Raw genomic sequence first — 20,188 nt, 5'->3', positions numbered from 1 at the left:
GGATCGGGGCCATGCCATGAACCATCAAGTGGATCTTTCCATTTTACCATTGCAAACTGTTTTTGAGATTCAGGATGCCAGAAACGGTCGGCAGCCGATTTTCCATGACTGTCCAAATTTAAAAAATTAAGGATAAACAGGGCATGATTGAGTATGTTTCTGGGGGTACCCTTCACGGGGTACCAGCTCCCCCCTTTTAATTTTGTGATAATAGTTTTTAATGACAGATGAGCTCTTTCTACTATACCTTGCCCTTGGGGATTATAGGGAATGCCGGTGGTATGTTTAATTTGTAGGGTATTACAAAATTGTAAGAAGGTTTTGGCTATATAACCGGGGCCATTATCTGTTTTGATTTGTTTGCGTATTCCTAAAATAGAAAAGCAGTGTAATAAATGAGCTATGACATGTTTGGTGGCCTCTCCTGTTTGGAGAGTTGCACTGATGAATCCACTATAGGTGTCTATGCATACATGGATATATTTTAGCTGACCGAATTCTAAGTGGTGAGTAACATCCATTTGCCAAATTTCGTTGGGGATGAGTCCTCGGGGGTTAACTCCTAGATGAGGAACAGGTAAATATGTTATGCAGTTGGCGCATTGTTTAACTATTTGTCGAGCTTGTTCTCTGGTAAGTTTAAACATAAGTCTTAAGGTTTGGGCGTTTAAATGATGTAAGGCATGTGCTTTTTGCGCTTGTTGCAAATTGTCTGTAGTGACTGTGGCTATGGTTTTTGTTGCCGTGTCAGCTGTTGCGTTACCTTGTGTTAAAGGTCCCGGTAATCCTGAATGTGCTCTAATATGCCCAAGAAAAAAAGGGAGTAGTCCTTTTTCGGATAAGTTCGGATAAGTTGTTGACATTGTAAAAATAGGTTAGCTGTGTCTGAAATATGTTTAATTTGAGACACGGTCTCTAAGAGGGGTATTGAATGAGCCATGTAGGCGCTGTCTGTATAAATGTTAAGTGGCTGACAAGGAAAAGCTGATAGTGCTGCAATTATAGCTTGCAATTCGACCAGCTGAGCTGATATATAAGTGGTCTGGAATTTAACGACTACATTATTGTAAGCATAAGCGGCAAGTCCTGTGGAAGATCCATCAGTGAAAATTAGTAATGCGTCATTGAGAGGTTCTTTACTGGTAATATGGGGAAATACAAACGCATGAAGTTTGCAAAATTGAATAAGTTTGTTAGGTGGGTAATGGTTGTCAATCGCGCCAGTATAAGAAGCACAAGCAATTGGCCAAGCTTCCGTATTTTGTAACAGCCAATGGATGCGTGATTGAGTGTAGGGCTGTATAATGGTAGAGGGTTCTATTCCAAAGTATTTTCTACTGTTTTCTCTTCCCAAGATAATTAGATCAGCTATGGCATCATAATAAGGCAACAAAACCTTTTTAGGGGAGGAGGGTAGGTGTACCCACATAATGGGATTGTTCTGCCAAAATAGGCCAGTAGGGATTATTGTTGTGTTAAAAATAAGGAATATTAATGGCTGAGAATAATCAATACCGGTAACAAATTGTGTTGCAATGGCATGTTCTACCTGTTGGAGTGTTATTAATGCTTCTTTAGTAATGGACCTAGGGGATTTTGGATTAGAGTCTCCTTTTAATATATCGAAAAGAGGTTTTAACTCTCCTGTGGTGAGCTTTAAGTACGGTCGAAGCCAATTTATGTCTCCCAGTAATTTTTGGAAATCATTTAAAGTTTTTAAATGATCACGACGTATAACGGCCTTTTGATTAATGATTTTGGGTCCATTAATCTGGAAACCAAGATAAGTGTATGGGTCTTGTAATTGTACTTTTTCTGGGGCTATTTGTAGTCCAGCTGCTGTTAACTCTTGTTTGAGTTGGGCGAAGCACTGTAAGACTTGTTCGCCAATTTCTCCTGCTATTAAAATATCATCCATATAATGTATAATATACATTTGTGCCCATGTTTTTCTGACTGGCTCTATAGCGGCAGCTACATATTTTTGACACAAGGTAGGACTATTGGCCATACCCTGAGGTAAGACTTTCCATTGATAGCGCTTCATTGGTTGTTTAAAATCTGTAGATGGAAGACTAAAGGCAAATCTTTTCTGGTCAGCAGGGTGAAGGGGAATTGTAAAAAAGCAATCTTTAAGGTCAATAATGATTTTAAAATATTTTTGAGGAATTGCAACCGGTGAAGGCAATCCTGGTTGTAAGGCACCCATAAGGATCATAGTGATATTTACTGCTCTTAAATCTTGTAAGAGTCTCCATTTACCAGACTTCTTTTTAATAACAAAAATAGGTGTATTCCAAGGGGAATTACTTTCTTCAATATGTCCTGCTGCTAGTTGTTCCTGCACTAACTGTTGGGCAGCATTTAGTTTATCATTGAGTAAAGGCCACTGATCAACCCAAACGGGCTCATCTGACTTCCAAGTAATGGGGTCAGCGCACCTTTGGGGTGCAGGTATGTCAGTGGCCTGAGCTAAAAATTTCCAAACCCCTTTTTATCAAGTTGTCCTGAAACCAGTATAGGCTGTGGGATACCATTTTCTCCTTTTCCAAGACCTTTACCAGGGGTGTATCCTTGAGTTAACATTTGTGCAGTAACTATATCATTTGGACTACACATTATAATTTTCATTTGAGAGAGCAGATCTCGCCCCCAAAGGTTAACAGGTAGGTAAGGGATGACAAATGGCTTAATGAGGCCTGAATTGTTTTCTTTATCTGTCCATGTTAGGTATTTAGAACTTTGTTTAGGATTACTGCTTTGTCCAATTCCTCTCAAGTGAGTTAAAGTTTCTGTAGATGGCCCCCAATGAGAGGGCCAATCTTCCTGTTTAATGATAGTTACATCAGCCCCTGTGTCTATTAGTCCAGTGAATGCCTTCCCGTCTAACCATAAGGTTAGAGAGGGTTTTTGATTTGTAATTGGTTGCACCCAATATATATCTGATGATCCGAAACCTTTTATATTTCTATTAGAGTATTGGATATTATTATCTGTTTTAACCAAAGGTAGCAGGAGTAACTGAGCTATTCTAACTCCTTGAGGGACAGTAACAATACTATCAATAGCTCTGGCCATAATTTTAATTTCTCCTTCATAATCATTATCGATAATTCCAGGGAGGACTTGTAAGCCTCTCATGGTGACACTACTTCTTCCTAAAAGTAGCCCAAAAGTGTTAGGTGGTAAGGGTCCATATATTCCGGTATTTAAGGTTTGCGGTCCCATTTCAGGTGTTAGTACTGTGTGGGAGGTGGAACTGAGGTCCAATCCTGTGCTTCCTGGGGTTGCTCTACTAAGTTTTGAAATGGATTGCTGTTGCTGGCTGGAACAAAGCTGACTGCCCCATATGCTTGTTTCGGGGCCTGAGGCTGGCCCCTCATCCCGTTTCCCTGCCTGGGGGGTAAAGGAATCCTTGACTGTCAGTTTTAGATTTACATTCGTTTGCCCAGTGCCTTCCTCTTTTACACCTTGGGCAAAGGCCTGGGATTTTTGCTTCTGGACTCTTATTTTGGTTTTCACAGCAATCTTTTGCAAAGTGTCCCCTTTTACCGCATCTAAAACATCCCCCTTTATCTTTACCTTTGTTAATGAGGAAGTCTCTTACTGTTTGGCCGCTAAAAGCGGCGGCCATTGCTAGGCCTTGTTGATATGAGGGCCCAATATCTGAACAAAGGCGAATGTATCCTGTTAAATCTGTTTTCTTTCGATAAGGTCTGATTGCCGCTTGGCAGGCGGGGTTAGCATTTTCATAAGCTAACTGTTTAACATAATCTACACCCATTTCTGCATTTCCAAAGATTCTACCTGCCGTGGTCATAAGTCTATGCACAAAGTCTGAAAATGGCTCATTGGGTCCTTGTTTAACCGCTGTGAGCGAGGCCCCTGGATCTCCTTTAACGGGAAGTTTTCTCCAGGCCTTTGTAGCAGCATCCTGGATTTGTGAGAACGGTCCAGGGTCATATTGCATTTGGGCCTGAGTGTCTGCATAATTACCTGAACCAGTTAACATATCAAAATCCCAACCGTTTCCTGCCTGTTGATTTCTTTTAGCTGTATCTCTACAATTTTCAAAGAACTCTGACTTCCAAATTAAGTGGTCTCCCCCAGAAAGAACTGCCCTGACTAAGGTATTCCAGTCTGTAGGAGTGAGCCAATTCTCAGCTACAGATTCCACTATAGCAAGAGTATATGGAGCAGTAGCCCCATACTGAGAGGCAGCAGTCTTTAACTCTTTTATAATAGTAAAATCAAATCCAGTATGATGCCTCCAAGCCTGTCCCTGTTCATCTATGGTTTCAGTGACCGGAAAAAACGTCTTTGGGGGAGGAGTCTTCTCTATGTCGGCTAGCAACTAACCCCCCTCTTGGAACATGTTGTCCAGGCCGCTGAAGTGGGCGCAAGGAACCCTCCATAGCGTCTGAGTTAGGTATTTTTTCATTTCCTGTTTTTAGCTTTTGGAGCCTAATTATCAATGATTGATGTAACTCTTCAAGTTTAATCTGTTCTTCTAGTTGAGCAATTTTTTGCTTTAATTCTTCTTTGGGATCTATTGCTGCCATAACAATGGGCGCAGAAGCCTCATTATGTGTCTTATTATATGGGGGTGGGTATGAAGTAAAGGGAGGCAAATCAGGGTTGCGATATTTAGCCACCTCTTCCTCTAAATCATCCCAACTTATATCCGATTGATTAGGCTTATTAATTTCCTCCTCCTTTTGAAGCATCTGTAAAATTGGGTATTTTTTTTGGTTTGCTTTCGCGTGGTATTTCTTTATCTGTTACAGAAGGAGACTTGATTTCCTCATGATCACTTTCGAGGGAAATGAGATCCTCCTCCGTATCTTGCGGAGGCTTTGTGAGGTTAGAGCGGGAGCTAACCTTTAAAATATGCTCTGTCTGAGCGACCGCAGCCATGACTTGCGGATCGGCCTCCTTCCTATCTATTAAATCTCTAATGAGGTTCCAATAAGAGAAGGCGGTTACAGGAATTTTTTCTGGCCCAAAAGCATTATAATAGTCCTGCAAACAATCCCCTACTCTACGCCATCTTTTAATATCAATAGTTCCTTCCTGTGGGAACCAAGGGCAAGTGTCTTTTACAAAATCAAAAAATTTAAACAAATCATTACCTTTAACCTTTACTCCTCGTATCTTTAAAGCCTCTTTTAATTGTCCTACATATATTTGATGTTGGCTTAATTCTTGTCCCATTTCGGACGCGCCACTTACCTTCGATTCTGACGCGGCAGGTTCCCGCGGTGATCGGCAGAGTTTGACTCCTTTTGTCTTCGTTAGCGGTCGACCGTCCTTTGGCGTCCTCTTCCTCACGGAGTCCCTTGTTTCCAGGTCCCTGTTCAGGCGCCACATATCCCGGCCCGCGGGATAGTCAGAACAGGCCCTGGAGGAGGGGGTGGGAATTTGGGGAACAAGAGACACGAGAAATGGAGACAAGACAGTGCTCTGATCAAGTCTCGTTTAATGGCGGTAATGCACTGCCTTATATACACTTGGAAGGGAAGGGGTTGGGCTAAGGCGGAAATGATCTCATTGCCGAGGGCGCGGCCAGGTTAGTTTCATTTTCTCCGGTCGGACGTCATGTTGCGCTTGCTTGCGCTATTAAGTAACAATTTTCCTGGGTGCGGGAAAAGTGAGTGAAGAAGAAGCAGGAAGAGCGCCATCTTTAATGAGGTATTAGTACAGGAGAAAAAAGGCAAATCTAGGGAGAAGGTGTGGGGTGGAAATGAATATAGCTCAGGCGTTTAATCCTTAATTATTATTCGCTATGGCCGGGGCGTGCAGCTCCGGACAGTCCATTTACATTTAAGGTTAATATTGTTATGTGTGAACTTGATCCTGTCATTATGATATTAGCTGATTATTTTGCTCGTTAGTTAATGCAGTTTCTTCCTAGCCTTGATAGTCTTTACATTTTGGCATGTTTTTGCAATGGCTGGTACTGGTTGTTCCTTTCCATGTTTAGTGCTTCCTTGAGGATCTCTTGTAAGGCAGGCCTGGTGCTGACATAATTAAGGCTGTTGAAAATTGGCCCCCACTCTCTTCTGGCTTTTAGAGTTTCTGCCAAGAGATCTGCTGTTAGTCTGATGGGCTTCCCTTTGTGGGTAACCTGACCTTTCTCTCTGACTGCCCTTAACATTTTTTCCTTCATTTCAACTTTGGTGAATCTGACAAGTATGTGTCTTGGAGTTGCTCTTCTCGAGGAGTACCTTTGTGGCATTCTCTGTATTTCCTGAATTTGAATGTTGGCCTGCCTTACTAGGTTGGGGAAGTTCTCCTGGATGATATCCTGCAGTGTTTTCCAACTTGGTTCCATTTTCCCTGTCACTTTCAGGCACACCAATCAGATGTAGATTTGGTTTTTACACATAATCTCATATTTCTTGGAGGCTTTGTTCATTTCTTTTTGCTCTTTTTTCTCGAAACTTCTCTTCTCACATCATTTCATTCATTTGATCTTCAATCACTGATACTCTTTCTTTCAGTTGATCGAGTTGGTTACTGAAGCTTGTGCATTTTTCACATAGTTCTCGTGTCATGGTTTTCATCTCTATCAGTTTTTTATGGTCTTCTCTGCATTGATTATTCTAGTTATCCATTCATCCATTCTTTTTTCAAGGTTTTTAGTTTCTTTGCGCTGGGTACATAGTTCCTCCTTTAGCTCTGAGAAGTTTGATCAATTGAAGTCTTCTTCTCTCAACTTGTCAATGTCATTCTCCATCCAGCTTAGTTCTGTTGCTGGCAATGAGCTACATTCCTTTGGAGGGGGAGATGTGCTCTAATTTTTTGAATTTCCAGCTTTTCTGCACTGCTTTTTCCCCATCTTTCTGGTTTTATCTGTCTTCGGTCTTTGATGATGGTGACATACTGATGTGGTTTTGGTGTGGGTATCCTTTCTGCTTGTTAGTTTTCCTTCTAACAGTCAGGACCCTCAGTTGCAGGTCTGTTGGAGATTGCTTGAGGTCCACTCCAGACCCTGTTTGCCTGGGTATCAGCAGTGGAGGCTGCAGAAGACAGAATATTGCTGAACAGTGAGTGTTGCTGTCTGATTCTTCCTCTGGAAGCTTCGTCTCAGAGGTGTACCCAGCCATGTGAGGTGTGAGGTGTGAGGTCTTGGTCTGCACCTAGTAGGGGATGTCTCCCAGTTAGGCTACTCAGGGATCATTGACCCACTTGGGCAGACAGTCTGTCCATTCTCAGATCTCAGCCTCCATGCTGGGAGAACCACTGCGCTCTTCAAAGCTGTCAGACAGGGACCTTCACATCTGCAGAGGTTTCTGCTGCTTTTTGTTTAGCTATGCCCTGTCCCCAGAGGTGGAGTCTACAGAGGCAGGCAGGCCTCCTTGAGCTGTGGTGGGCTCCACCCAATTTGAGCTTCCCAGTGGCTTTGTTTACCTACTTAAGCCTCAGCAATGGTGGGCGCCCCTCCCCCAGCCTGGCTGCCACCTTGCAGTTAGATCTCAGACTGCTGTGCTAGCAACGAGGGAGGCTCCGTGGGTGTGGGACCCTCATGGCAGGTGTGGGATATAATCTCCTAGTGTGCTGTTTGCTGAGACCCTTGGTAAAGCACAGTATTAGGGTGGGAGTTACCTGATTTTCCAGGTGTTTTGTGTCTCAGTTTCCCTTGGCTAGGAAAAGGAATTCCCTTCCCCCTTGCACTTCCAAGTGAGGCGATGCCTTGCCCTGCTACAGCTCTCACTGGTCAGGCTGCACCCACTGACCAGCACCAACTGTCCGACATGCCCCAGTGAGATGAACCTGGTACCTCAGTTGAAAATGCAGAAATCACCCATCTTCTGTGTCACTCATGCTGGGACCTGGAGGCTGGAGCTGTTCCTATTTGGCCATCTTGGGTGCTCCCCCATAATTTTTTGTAGTTTTAGTAGAGACAGGGTTTCACTGTGTTAGTCAGGATGGTCTCAATCTCCTGACCTTGTGATCTGCCCATGTTGGCCTCAGTTGCATTTCTATACATTAATAGTGAACAATCTGAAAAAGATATTAAGAAAATATCGTCATCCCATGGTATCTGCATGGCATTGGTTCCAAGACCACCTCATATACCAAAAGCATGGCATACTCAAGTTCCACAGTCAACCCTGCAGAACTTGCAACCTGTGAATGCAAAAAGTGTAAGCTACATATATGTGGGGTTTGTATCCCAACACTCAATCTGCATTTGGTCATAGATTTAGAACCCACTGATACAGAAGGTTGACTCTATTTATTTAAAAACAATCACATAGAAATGGACCTGCATAGTTCAAACCTATGTTGATCAAAAGTCAACTGTAATTCAATTTATAATAATATCAAAAAAATACTTAGGAATTAACTGAGGTGGTGAAAGATTTGTACAATGAAAAGTGAAACATTGCTGAAAGAAATTAAAGAACAAGTAATGAAATGGAAACACATGCCATGTTTATGAATTGGAAAATTTAATATTGTTAAGATGCAAACACTATCCAAAGACATCTACAGATTCATGCAATCCCTGTCAAAATCTCAGTAAAGTTAAAGCTCATGCTAAAATTCATATGAAATCATAAGGGACTCTGAGTAGCCTGAACAATTCTGAAATAGAACAAATCTAGATGACTTGTGCTTCCTTATTGCAATGTTTATTACACAGCTGAGCTGCAGTGATGGAAACAGTGTGATACTGGCATAAAGCAGGCATACATTGCAATGGAATACAATAGAGAAGACTGAAGTAAGCTATTGCAAATACGGTCAAGTGATTTGATCAAGACTATCCAATGGGAAGTAGATAGTCTTTTCAAAAATGTTGCTGGGAAAAAATGGGTGCATTTTCTTTTCCTTTTCCTTTTTCTCTTTGACATAGAGTTTTGCTCTGGTTGCCCAGGATGAAGTGCAATTGTGCTATCTTGACTCACTGCAACCTCCACCTCCTGGGTTCAAGCGATTCTCTTGCCTCAGCCTCCCATGTAGCTGGGATTACAGGTGCCCACCACCATGCCCAGCTAATTTTGTGTTTTTTTTTTTCTACTAGAGACGGGGTTTCACCATGTTGGTCTGGCTGGTCTCGAACTTCTGACCTCAAGTGGTCCACCCACCTCGGCCTCCCAAAGTGCTGGGATTACAGGCATGAGTCACCATGCTGGGTCATTGGGTGCATTTCCTGATACCATATACAAAAATTAGTTTACAATGGATCAAAGACCTAAATGTAAGATCTAAAAATATAAAACTCATAGAAGAAAACATGGCAAGTAAGCTTCACAACTTTAGATTTGGCAGTAATTCCTGGGATATGACACCAAAGTCATAGGCAACAAAAGAAAACAAAATAGACAAGTTTGATTTATGAAATTAAAAAAATGTATCAAAGGACACAATTAACAGAAAAAAGAACCCACAGAATAGAATAAAATCACAATATTTGATAATCACATATTTGATAAGGAATTAATATCCAGAATCATAGAGAAGTCCTAAAACTCAACAATAAAACGAAGAACTCAATTCAAAAATTAGCAAAGACTTGAATAGATATTTCTCAAAAAAAGAGAGATATGAATGGACAATAAGCACACAAAAAGATGCTCATTATCACTGCGCATTAGGAAATGCAAATCAAAACTACCATCAGATATGCCTTACAGTGAAATCACCTTTGCAAAAATTATGGCATTGAAAGAAATCAGACCTAACCAACTTCATCTGGTTTCTAACCTCCAAGCTGCCCTTGTTCTTTCCTGGGTTAGGCTAACCTAACTGTGGAAGCAATTTAGTTTATAGTTTAACTTGAAAACTAAGTTGATTATACGCTTTCTTTACACAAATCCCCTCCTTACTTGGGGAGAAGACCTACTTTGTAAAACTAACCAATTATTCACACAACTAGAAATTATGGCTCAGAAGTCGTGCAACCACAGGCCGCAAGATTCCTAACCTCCCCAATTGCTCCCACAAATAGCATTGCTATTGTTAAACTCAAGAATGGTGTTTGAAGTTATTCTTCAGACCTTGCATCCTGATGCACCAGCTGGTGCCACCCAAACTAATAAACTGGCTCATCTGGCCTTGCTATCCCACCCAGGAACTGACCCAGCACAAGAAAATAAGTGCTAACTCCCCAGAATTTTTATCCCAGACCCAACCAATCAGCATTCCCCATTCTCTAGCCTCCTGTCCACCAAATTATCCTTAAAAACCCCCTATGCTCTCAATTTTTGGGGGAGACTGATATGAATGATAATCCTGTCTCCTGCATGGCTGGCCTCATGTTAATTAAACTCTTTTTTTACTGCAATACTGCAGTTTTGGTGAACTGGTTCCATCTACACAGCAGGCAGAAAAAACCTGTCCAGTGATTACAACTGGATTACACTCATTAGGATGGCTACTACATAATTAAAAACAATAAAATGAAAGAAAAAATGTTGGTAATGATGTAGAGAAATTGGAATCCTTGTACACTGTTGGTAGAAATATTAAATGCTGCAACAACTATGAAAAAGAGTATGACAGTTTTCCAAAAGATTAAAGATAGAACTACCGTAGGATCCAGCAATTCCACTTCTGTGTACACTCCTAAAGGAATTGAAAGCAGGGTTTTAACAATGTTTGTGTACCCATGTTTACAGCAGCATTGTTCTCAATAGCTTAAATGTGAGAGTAACCCTAATGTCCACTGATGGATGAATAGGTAAGCAAAACATGGACTATCCTTACAGTGGGAAGTTACTCAGTCTTAATTCAAAAGGAAGGAAATTCCAACACTTGCTACAATGTGGATGAACTTGAGGACATTATGGTAAATAAAGTAAGGTCAGCCATAGAAGGACAAATCCTGTATGATTCCAATTATATGAAGTCCTTAGAGACATAAATCATAGAGAAAAAAATTAGCATGGTGGGACAAAGGAGATAGGGAAGAGGGAATGGGGAGTTAGTGTTAAATAGGGACAGAGCTTTATGATGGGAACATGAACAAGGTCTCAAAATGGATGGTGGCAATACTTGCAAAGCATGAATGTATTTCATACCACTGAATTGCACAGGTAAAATAACTAAGACAGTAAATTTTATGTTATGCATGCTTAACCACAATTAAATTGGAAAATTGAGGGCAGATGCTGTCCACCTGTGGATCACAGCAGGAATCTTTGGGATGTGCCCAGATGTGCCTGGCTCCATCCCTTCCTGTCTTCTCCTCACAGTGCTCACATTAACCTCAGTCTGAATTCAGATGGGGTGAGAGAGGAGTTGTGGCTGAAGAGTGCTCCCTGCTTCCGGATAAACAGTATGGATAGAAGGACATATTAGCCTGAGCTGACTACTCATCAGAATGCAGGGCAGGAGTGGAAAGGGTCCACTCCTAGGCACAAGGCAGGTATCAGCAGAGTGGAGACTTGTCCAGAGGCAGACACAGCCACAGTGCTCTGTGCTTTCTCATTGGAAGGTGCCAGAGATGAGGCACTTATTAGCCAAAAACAATGTTGAAATTAGCTGGCCGTCTGGGTAAAAGCACAGCTCAGAGGCAATATGTCTGCCAGGGTTCCTGATTTTCTTAAAGGCTGAAGTCACAGAAGCAAGGAAAAACAACCTCAGGGGCTACTGAGACGAGTGCCTTTAGAGATAGTGCTTGCTTTTGCAGGGCAGGGTGTCTGTGTCCCCCAAGCCTGGTGGCATGCCTGACTTCCATGCCAGCCTGGACCTAGAGGAGAAAGATGAGCCTTTGTGACTGGGAGGCAGCTATATTCCCTTCCTTGTGCTGGACAAACATCTGGTTGGCAGGGACATGCCCATTATACAGCTCTGATGCAGCCATAAGGTATCCTTGGAAACCTGCCTGCAGGTGGTCCCCAGGTGCCAGCACTTCCTCCAAGGGATACCACAGGATCCTGCCACCCTCATCCAGCTCTGCCCAGAGCCACTGGACTAGTGGCAAAGAAAGTCAGCCTGGATGTCTGAAAGCCAGGATGTGAGAGCAAGGGTGGGAGAGGCCAATGAGGTGGATCTCCTCAAATGCCCAGCTGGAAGCAGGATGGGAGGCATACTGACTGCAGCCATGGGGAGCAGGGAGGAGCATGAAACTGGGTGGGGCAGATCCTCTAGGACCCGAAGGAGAGGATGAGAGACCTGACAACAGGAAATAGGAATGATGAGAGCCAGCTCTCCCAGCTCTGTCTCTCTGCTAGGTCTCTCCAGTTAGGATGACTGCACCAACCTTGCCTTTTCTCCTTGCAGGAGGCTATTTATAACATTGCCTCTGCTCTGAAGCTAGGCCCAGGGACTGTGGTCCCTGAGAGCTGACCTCTGAAGCCCAAAGCCTAAGCCCTTATCACACAGGGCCTCTACTCCTGCTACCTGGCCCTCCTGAGCCAGCTGCTGGACATTGGGATCCCCCTCAGGCACAAGGTCACTAAGTGCCTCCTTGCCACTGGGGAAATGTTGATCAAAATCAGTGCCGAGCAGTGGAGCTGACAAGTCCCCCTCACAGACATTTTTACTGCACTGGGTAAGCATCTGCCCAGGAGTGGGGAACACAGGGGCTGGACACAGGTCCTCCTTCCTCTGACCCCGTGTATTCCTTTATGTAAAATGGGAGAAAGATATTTAGACCACAACAGCTTCTAAGGTCCCTTCCACCCCAAACTCCCTGACCTACAACCCAGTTTCCTGCATGAGCCCTGGAGTGTAAAAGGCTCCCCTCTGCTGTACCCATGTGGGTCTTTGCTTGCATAGGGGAGAAACAAAGGAATGATTTTGGTTTCACAAAATAACTTCTATACTTGGCCTCCCTTAATTCGTCCATGTCATTGGCAGTATGTTGAGCACTGATGGGACGCCAGGACCTGTTCCAGGCAGGATTGTCTTAAGTCCCTGTATGCCAAAATCTACATTTTACAGATCTTGATTACAGATTTCTATACCCTTCCAGTGATGTGAAACCGTTTCACCACTAATTTGAAAGGGGGGCTCTCTCTGCAGTCTTCGTTTGCCTACCTAGGACTTCAGGGGGCCCAGGGCTGCTTTCCCCACGCTGCTCTGCTCCAGGAGGCCCAGCCTTCCTCTAGGTGATTGAAAGAGAAAAGATTCCCTTGTGGTGACCATGGTGAGGGGGCTTAGAGCCCTGCAGCCTGGTGCCGAACCTGGTGTTAGTTCAGAACTCAAAGCCTGTGCCATACCTCCTCTCAGGGTGGAGGAACAGAGGGCAGTGAGTAGTATGGCCTCAGCCCACATACAAGACATGGAAATTCACAGGCATGACAGGGCCCCTGCTCCTACCTTCACTCCCAGATCCTGACTGTCAGACATGCAGGCTGACTTTCCCTGTCACTAGTCACATGGCTCTGGACAGAGCGGGAGGAAGGTGGCAAGAGCCAGTGTCACTGCTAGTAGGAAGTGTTGGCACCTGGGGAGCACCTGCAGGAAGGTTTCCAAGGATCCCTATGGCTGCCTCAGGGCAGTTTAATGGGTACGTCCCTGGTAACCACAGATGCTTGTCCAGCACAAGAGAAAACAGGCAGAGAGCTGGCTCTCAGCCACAAATGCACATCTTTCTCCTCGAGGATCAGCCTGGAACAGAAGTCAGGCCTGCCACCAGGCTTGGGGGACCCAGGCAGCCTTCTTGCAAAAGCAATCACTGCCTCTAGAGGTGCTCATCTCACTGGCCTTACTTGGTGTCATGGAGTATGGTTAGAAGTGAGTCTGTGTGAGCTGCCTGGAATCACAGTGGCCTCTGTTCCCAGCTTCTTCCTCCTGGGCTGAGCCTGTTCATCTGCTCCCTGTAAACCAGCACAGGGCATGGAAGGAAAGGCCAGTGATTTTCACCTCTTTTGCAAGCCCTGTGCCAGCTCTATCCACTGTTGGTCCTCCCTGAACTCTTGACAGGCAGCTGTAAGGTTGTTGGCACCTGCCTGCAGAAGACCCTGCACCCTGCCCCACCTTAAGAGGCAGCCTCCCTCCCTCCCCTGCTCCACCCTTTTCCTGCTCAAGTTCAAGAAGAAAAATGGGCCACTGCTCAGAACCCGCTGTGCCTGGCCAAGACGGACGCCCAGGACCTCAGCTTTTCCTGTTGGGTCTCATGGAGGCATTGAAGCCGCAGGGCCTCGCCCAGGTGCACACATCACCCCATGGAATCTCCAATCCCAGCCCTGCCCCAGCTCTACAGGCATGAGACCCCTGGGCCCACTGCCTGGGCAGCTCTCCACTCTCAGCGGTGAGTTGATTTCAGTTGGGTTCAGGGTAGCGCAGGGTGGGAGTAAAAGACACCCAGGTATGGCGCAGGAAGATGGTCTCTGGCAGGCTTAGCGCCAACAGCACGACCTACCCGTCAGCTTATTTGTGTGAGATGTAAAAGTCTCAGGTGACTCGGACACAGGAGAGGGAACAGCCCCACTTAGAGACGGGTAGAGACTGCCCAGGGTACCTTTTCCTCGCAGGAGGCCCACCCCATGTGAGGCGAGGAGAGGCATGGGCAGGCGGAGCCCAAGAACACAGTTGACTTTGGGGTCCAAGGGACTCAAAAGCACTCCCTGATGGGACCTGGGGCAGGATTTCACCTACCTCTGCTTCGGTGACTCCAGTGGTTTCTATCACTTGGGGCCACTTAGGAAAACAAACTGCATGAGGTAAATCAGAGGGATTTAATGCCGGGGTTGAGGCTGGACAAGTAGGAGCATAAGTTTTGTGATGCAGAGGAAGTAGCTGTGCCCAGGAGGAGGAGCAAGGGCTGAGAGGTCGTGGGGATGTGGAGCTCTGGGGAGGGGGCCCAACTGGGATCTCAGAGCTCTGAGGAAGTACTGGTGGCCGCTGAGCCACGAGGAGGGCCCAGATGCGGTCTCAGAGCTGGGAGAAGGGACCTGGCAGGGTGCACAGCCGACTGGGGCGGTTTTTTCTTAGTCCAGAGGAGGCGGCCAGATGGGGTCTCTGAGCTCAGAGGTGGGGGCTGGGCAGCGCTGTCTGGAGCCCGGTTTTGAAAGTGACAGGAAACCACGCTGGATACAAGGTAGTCACTATGCCATGCCAGCTGACCTGTAAGATAACCAGAAGTTACTGTGCCCACCTTTCTCCTTTGCACCCTGCCCACAGGCTGCCCCTCTGGGTGACAGTGTGACTGTCCTGCTGGTGGCTCCTCCCCGCGAGCAACAGGAGGGTCATCCTGAGGTTACAGGGACAGCCCTTCCCTGCGGGGCTGATAGCTGTCCAAGGCTGTGCCCTCCTGCTGCTGTGGACCTGGCCCAGATGTGCCAGGCCTGTGCTGGTCGAGACTTCACCACCACCCTGAGCTGTTATCTGTACATCAGGTGTCAGCTTGGCACAGAGAGGTTAAGCTCACACAGGGTCACACAGCAAGTTGGGGGACTGGGGTTCACTCCCCAGTCCTGCCTCTCTGCCGCTCACAGGCTGGTGGGAAGAGACAATCACTGTTCCCCGCGGGAGCCCAGCAGTAAAGCGCCAGGACCGAGGACCAAGGTGGGGTCCTGGGAACACCCCCCCCTCCCAGCAAGGACAGCGGGCCTCAGTGGTGTGGGATTTGCTCCCTGCAGCAGCACCCCTGTAGAATCCTGGGGTGCACTGTGCTTTCCTTGAGGGGAGGAGTGTTGAGGATTGCCTGGCTGCCTGGAGAAGAGGGTGAGAGGGTCAGTGAGAAAGGCAGGGTCTCCAGTGGATGTTGTTCCTCAGGCACCGGGAGGCTTTGTAGTTTTTTGAGAAGAGGAAGAACTGTGTGAGGCAAGTGGACTTACCTGTGGGGTTGTCTGGGTGATTACTGCTCATAGTCAACTCTGAAGAAATGGTCAGAGATGAAGAAATAGGGTGTTTGGACAGCTGCCTGAACCCTGATGCAAAGAGTAGGCTGCAAATGTGACTCTGAAAAGGGAAGTGCCTGTGGGACAGAGGGCAGGTGGGTAGGCATGGCTAGCAACAGCCTTTGGAGCTGGGACACCTGGACCCTCAGTCCAGCAGTTCCCAGGGAGAGAAAGGCTGGGGTGGATGGCGCTTACTAACTGCCTCCTTTGATCCCACCCCATGGGACAAACAGAGGCTGCGGGCCGAGTCCAGCACAGCCCTTCAGAAAGCACCCACTCTGCCAGTCCAACTAAGGCAAATGCCCTGACCCCTGACACCCACGACTGGTGCTGGCTACTCTGGACACAGTGCAGTGGGAGAAGGAGAAGGAAAAGGAGGTCCCCATCAGTTCATTGGTAAGCAACTGACCTTGGGGTAAGAAGGGGTGCTCAGAGACTGGGATGGGCAAAGGCCATGTTTACCACTGTCCTAAAGACTGGGGCAGCCTGTGGTATGCGGGTGGGGTGAGCTGACTACCTGCCTCTATCATAGGGCCTGTTGGAGAGAGTCCTTTGCTGAGGAGCAGAGGAAGGAGGCCATGGCAGTCACCCAGGCAAGGGAAGCTGGATCAAGTGGGTAGAGCAGTAGGGCAGCCAGGGGAGTAGCATGAGGAGGTAAATCTAGGTGCCTGATATGAGGGCCAGGCAGAGTAGCAGTGGACAAGGATGTCAGGCCCTGAGATGGACACTTACCCTCCAAGGCTATAAGTTGGGCTTTACAGCTTCCAGGGGAGTGGGAATTGCAGAGAGGGGGTCTTCTACCCTGGGCCCTCACCCGTAGCCAGGCCCTATGGAAGAAGTGGGCATCCCCTCTGCAGCCCAGGAGTTCACACTCCCCAGGGAGCCAGCAGAGTCTGGCTATAGAGAGGAGCTCTGCAAGTCGGGGATGATAGGCTTTCTGGGCAGACCCTGTGTTCCCTCCCTCCTTCTGTGTCCTCTGTGCAGGCCACTGCCCAGGAAGCCAGCACCCTCCTGGATGCAGGACATCCTGGGCAGGGTAGTGGGCTACTGACAGTTGGCCATCTTGGCTGGTGGCTACAGTGCCTGTCACCTGCATCTGCTGGCTGCCTACCCCAACCATAAAAAATGTCCTGCTTCCTGGAATTAAAAGAAAATAATTACTGAGATGATAAAGATACCTCATGACCAAGCCTCCTGGGTATAATACTCCCAGTTATAAGCTTTGCAGATATATGTATATACATATATATATATAATATTTTGCTCTTAAAGTAGTTATGTTTACCATTTATTGTAATAAAGCTCAATGAGCTGATACTAACCTACAATATGGAACAATTTCTTTGCATTATACCCTATGGTTTAATAGTTACTTGGTTTTGCCCTTACCTCACATTGCCTATCTTCTTGGTAACCACAGGACTCAGGTGTGCCCTGGTACTTAATTTTTTTCTCTTTTATCCATTTGGTGTTATATGTGTATATATATGTGTATATATATTACATATAAATAATATACATGATTTTAAAATGACAAATAGTTTTCTAACTAGGAGAAAGTTGCATTTTCTTTAGCAAAATCCACATCTTTGTGTTTTATAAACTTCACTAAAAACACATTTTACACTCCTGCTATTATAATTTTCAGTAATGAAAATTCCCAGTGTAAAAAACTGAGATTTTAATTTAACATTGACTTTAAGATTTTAAACTATTGAAGATAATTTTAAGATTAAATTTACCAGATTAACCTTACCAAAGATTACTAAAGTCATGTGAATTAAAAAGCATCTGAGCTAGTTTCTATCAGTCTGATTGGCCCTTTTCTTTAGGTCAATTTATTTACACTCTTTGATGCAGTTTAATAGTGAAATACCACTTCATGATGACACATATAACAGACAAGCAGACAAAAGAAGACAAAAAGATTTTTTATTGGCTTGTTTTCAAATATTTTCTCATTGACTTTAGACTATTAATTAAAAAGCTACAACAAATGCTAAAGGGGAGAGTTACCGTCCAAGGTCTTCTTAAAAGAGGGAAGATGAAGCAGCAGGATACAGCTTCTGAGATAACAATTTGAATGATTTCAAAAAAAAATAGATTATAGAATTTAAATTAAAAACTTCTTGTATTAACAATATTTTTAATGAAATTGTGTTTTATCCAATTATTCAGTTTTGTATGAGTGTTTTTGTAATATCAAAGTTCAATTTCTAGAAAAACTTTATTGTATATTTTCTTAGTTATAGCCAACTAATCACACAACATTTTAAAAAATTCTTTTTTTCTTGCTTTTACTAATCTTGATATAATTTAGGTCATTCAGAAAATGCTTGGATTGTCTGGCTTGTCATAAATATTTATCTTCCTTGCAAAACCAAGTCATTTTATTTTAGGGAAAAATTTATCATACGAGACTCTCACATAAATTTACTTTTGTTTATGCTTTCTTACGAAAAAAATCCTCAGTTTTTAAACTATTTTTTAACATTGACCTTGTTTCCTGGTTCCTTTTTTACCTTGTTTTATACAAAACATTTAAATAAGTTTTGAATTGGACCAAAATTTATTATTAAAAACACATTAGTAATAAGAATGTTACTTTACGTTAGTAAAACAAGAGTGTTTTACTGATACATATACATTTAAGTTAGAAAATACCTAGAAATTTCAGACATTTAATAAAACATTTAATTTAACTTTAGGTCCTAAATTAAGACAAATTTGTTTCTAAATATTTATTCCATTACATTTACCTAGTGTATTAGTCCGTTTTCACACTGCTGATAAAGACACACCCAAGGCTAGGCAATTTACAAAAGAAAGAGGGTTATTGGACTCATAATTCCACATGGCTTGGGAGGCTTCACAATCATGACAGAAGGCAAGAGCAGCAAGTCACATCTTACATTGATGGCAACAGGCAAAAAGGGCTTGTGTAAGAAAATTGTCCCTTATAATAATCATCAGATCTCATGAGACTTACTCACTATCACGAGAACAGCAGGGGAGAGACCTGCCCACATGATTCAATCATCTTTCACTGGGTCCCTCCCACAACACGTGGAAACTCAGGGTAAGATTTGGGTAGGGAGACAACCAAACCATATCACCTAGTTATTTTAATAGTCTACCTAGATTATTTATAAAACCTGTGATAGTCAACATTTAAAGTTATTTTTCTCTCAACCATTTTTATAGCCTATGAATTTCAGGTAATTACCTAAGTAAGAACCTTAAGATTAAATATAGGTCAGGTGTGGTGGCTCACACCTGTAATCCCAGCACTTTGGGAGGCTGAGGCAGATGAATCACTTGAGGCATGAGTTTGAGACCAGTCTGGCCAACATGGTGAAACCCTGTCTCTACTAAACATACAGAAATTAGCCAGGTGTGGTGGCACACACCTGTAATTTCAGCTACTTGCGAGACTGAAGAATGAGAATCACTTTAACCTGTTAGGCAGAGGTTGCAGTGAGTTGAATTCATGCTACTGCACTCCAGCCTGGACAACAGAGTGAGACTCCGTCTGAAAAAAAAAAAAGATTAATTATATGTTTACTTTACAAATTATTCAAGATTTAACTTGAATCTTTCAGTAATCTTTCAGTTTTCTGAAACTGATATCCTTCAGTTTTCAGTAATAATGATATTAATATCTTATTTATTTAAAAATTATACAAGCAAAGATCATTCTAGTTTTGGCTGGGTTTGCAGTTTTATGCCATGCCAAATTTTGATGATTTATATAGTATTTGGCAGGGATAAGTATGAAATGGTTTAATCAATAAATACAAACAAAAATGTATGCTGCCAATTCTTGACATTTCTAATCTTGATTTGCCAATAATTTTAAAGCTAGTTTATTTATTAAAGGTTGTGCATAAGTCTTGTGAACTTGAAAAGCATTTGGGCTTATTATTAAATTCATGAGTACTCTTTAAGTTTAAACCAAATTTGGTACTTTGTGGCCAGAAATACATAAACAAGTGCACATACACATAAACACACACATACACACTCATACAAACAGAGATTTGTAGCCTATAGTTTTTACTTCAGAACTCTAAAATGAGATATTAATACAAACACTTTGGTTAGCAAAAACAATAACACAAAAAGTTGGATGAAAACAGTAGATTTTATCTCAATAGTTTCCTTTCATAGTAAAGTCTAGTTTACTTCAGACTATTAGCAATCTAAAGCAAAGTCTTAAAGCAGACTATTAATATTCTAAAGTCAGTTTTAAGCAGACTTAAAGCAGGCAGAACAAAAAGCAGAGAAATAGAGAACTTAATAGTTGCAGGTCGACCTTTGAGCTCTGAATTTGTATGTAATTTGCCTGTCAGTTTAAAATGTGCATAAGATCATACCTAATGTGT

General features: G+C 43.8%; 1 protein-coding gene across 1 annotated transcript in view; it reads left to right on the top strand.

Moving 5' to 3' along the window:
* Nucleotides 1-15,884: 15,884 nt before the first annotated feature.
* Nucleotides 15,885-20,188, top strand: part of LOC126939974 (translation machinery-associated protein 16-like) — a 38,697-nt gene continuing 34,393 nt past the window's right edge. Inside the window, exon 1 of the mRNA XM_050765884.1 lies at nt 15,885-16,199. The gene's annotated coding sequence lies outside the window, so the exon portion shown is untranslated. The remainder of the gene's footprint in view (nt 16,200-20,188) is intronic.

This window comes from Macaca thibetana, chromosome 16, assembly GCF_024542745.1.
Source record: "Macaca thibetana thibetana isolate TM-01 chromosome 16, ASM2454274v1, whole genome shotgun sequence".
Taxonomy (NCBI): Eukaryota; Metazoa; Chordata; class Mammalia; order Primates; family Cercopithecidae; genus Macaca; species Macaca thibetana.
The sequence above is the reverse complement of the archived record's forward strand: the minus strand, read 5'-3'. Positions and strand labels throughout refer to the sequence as shown.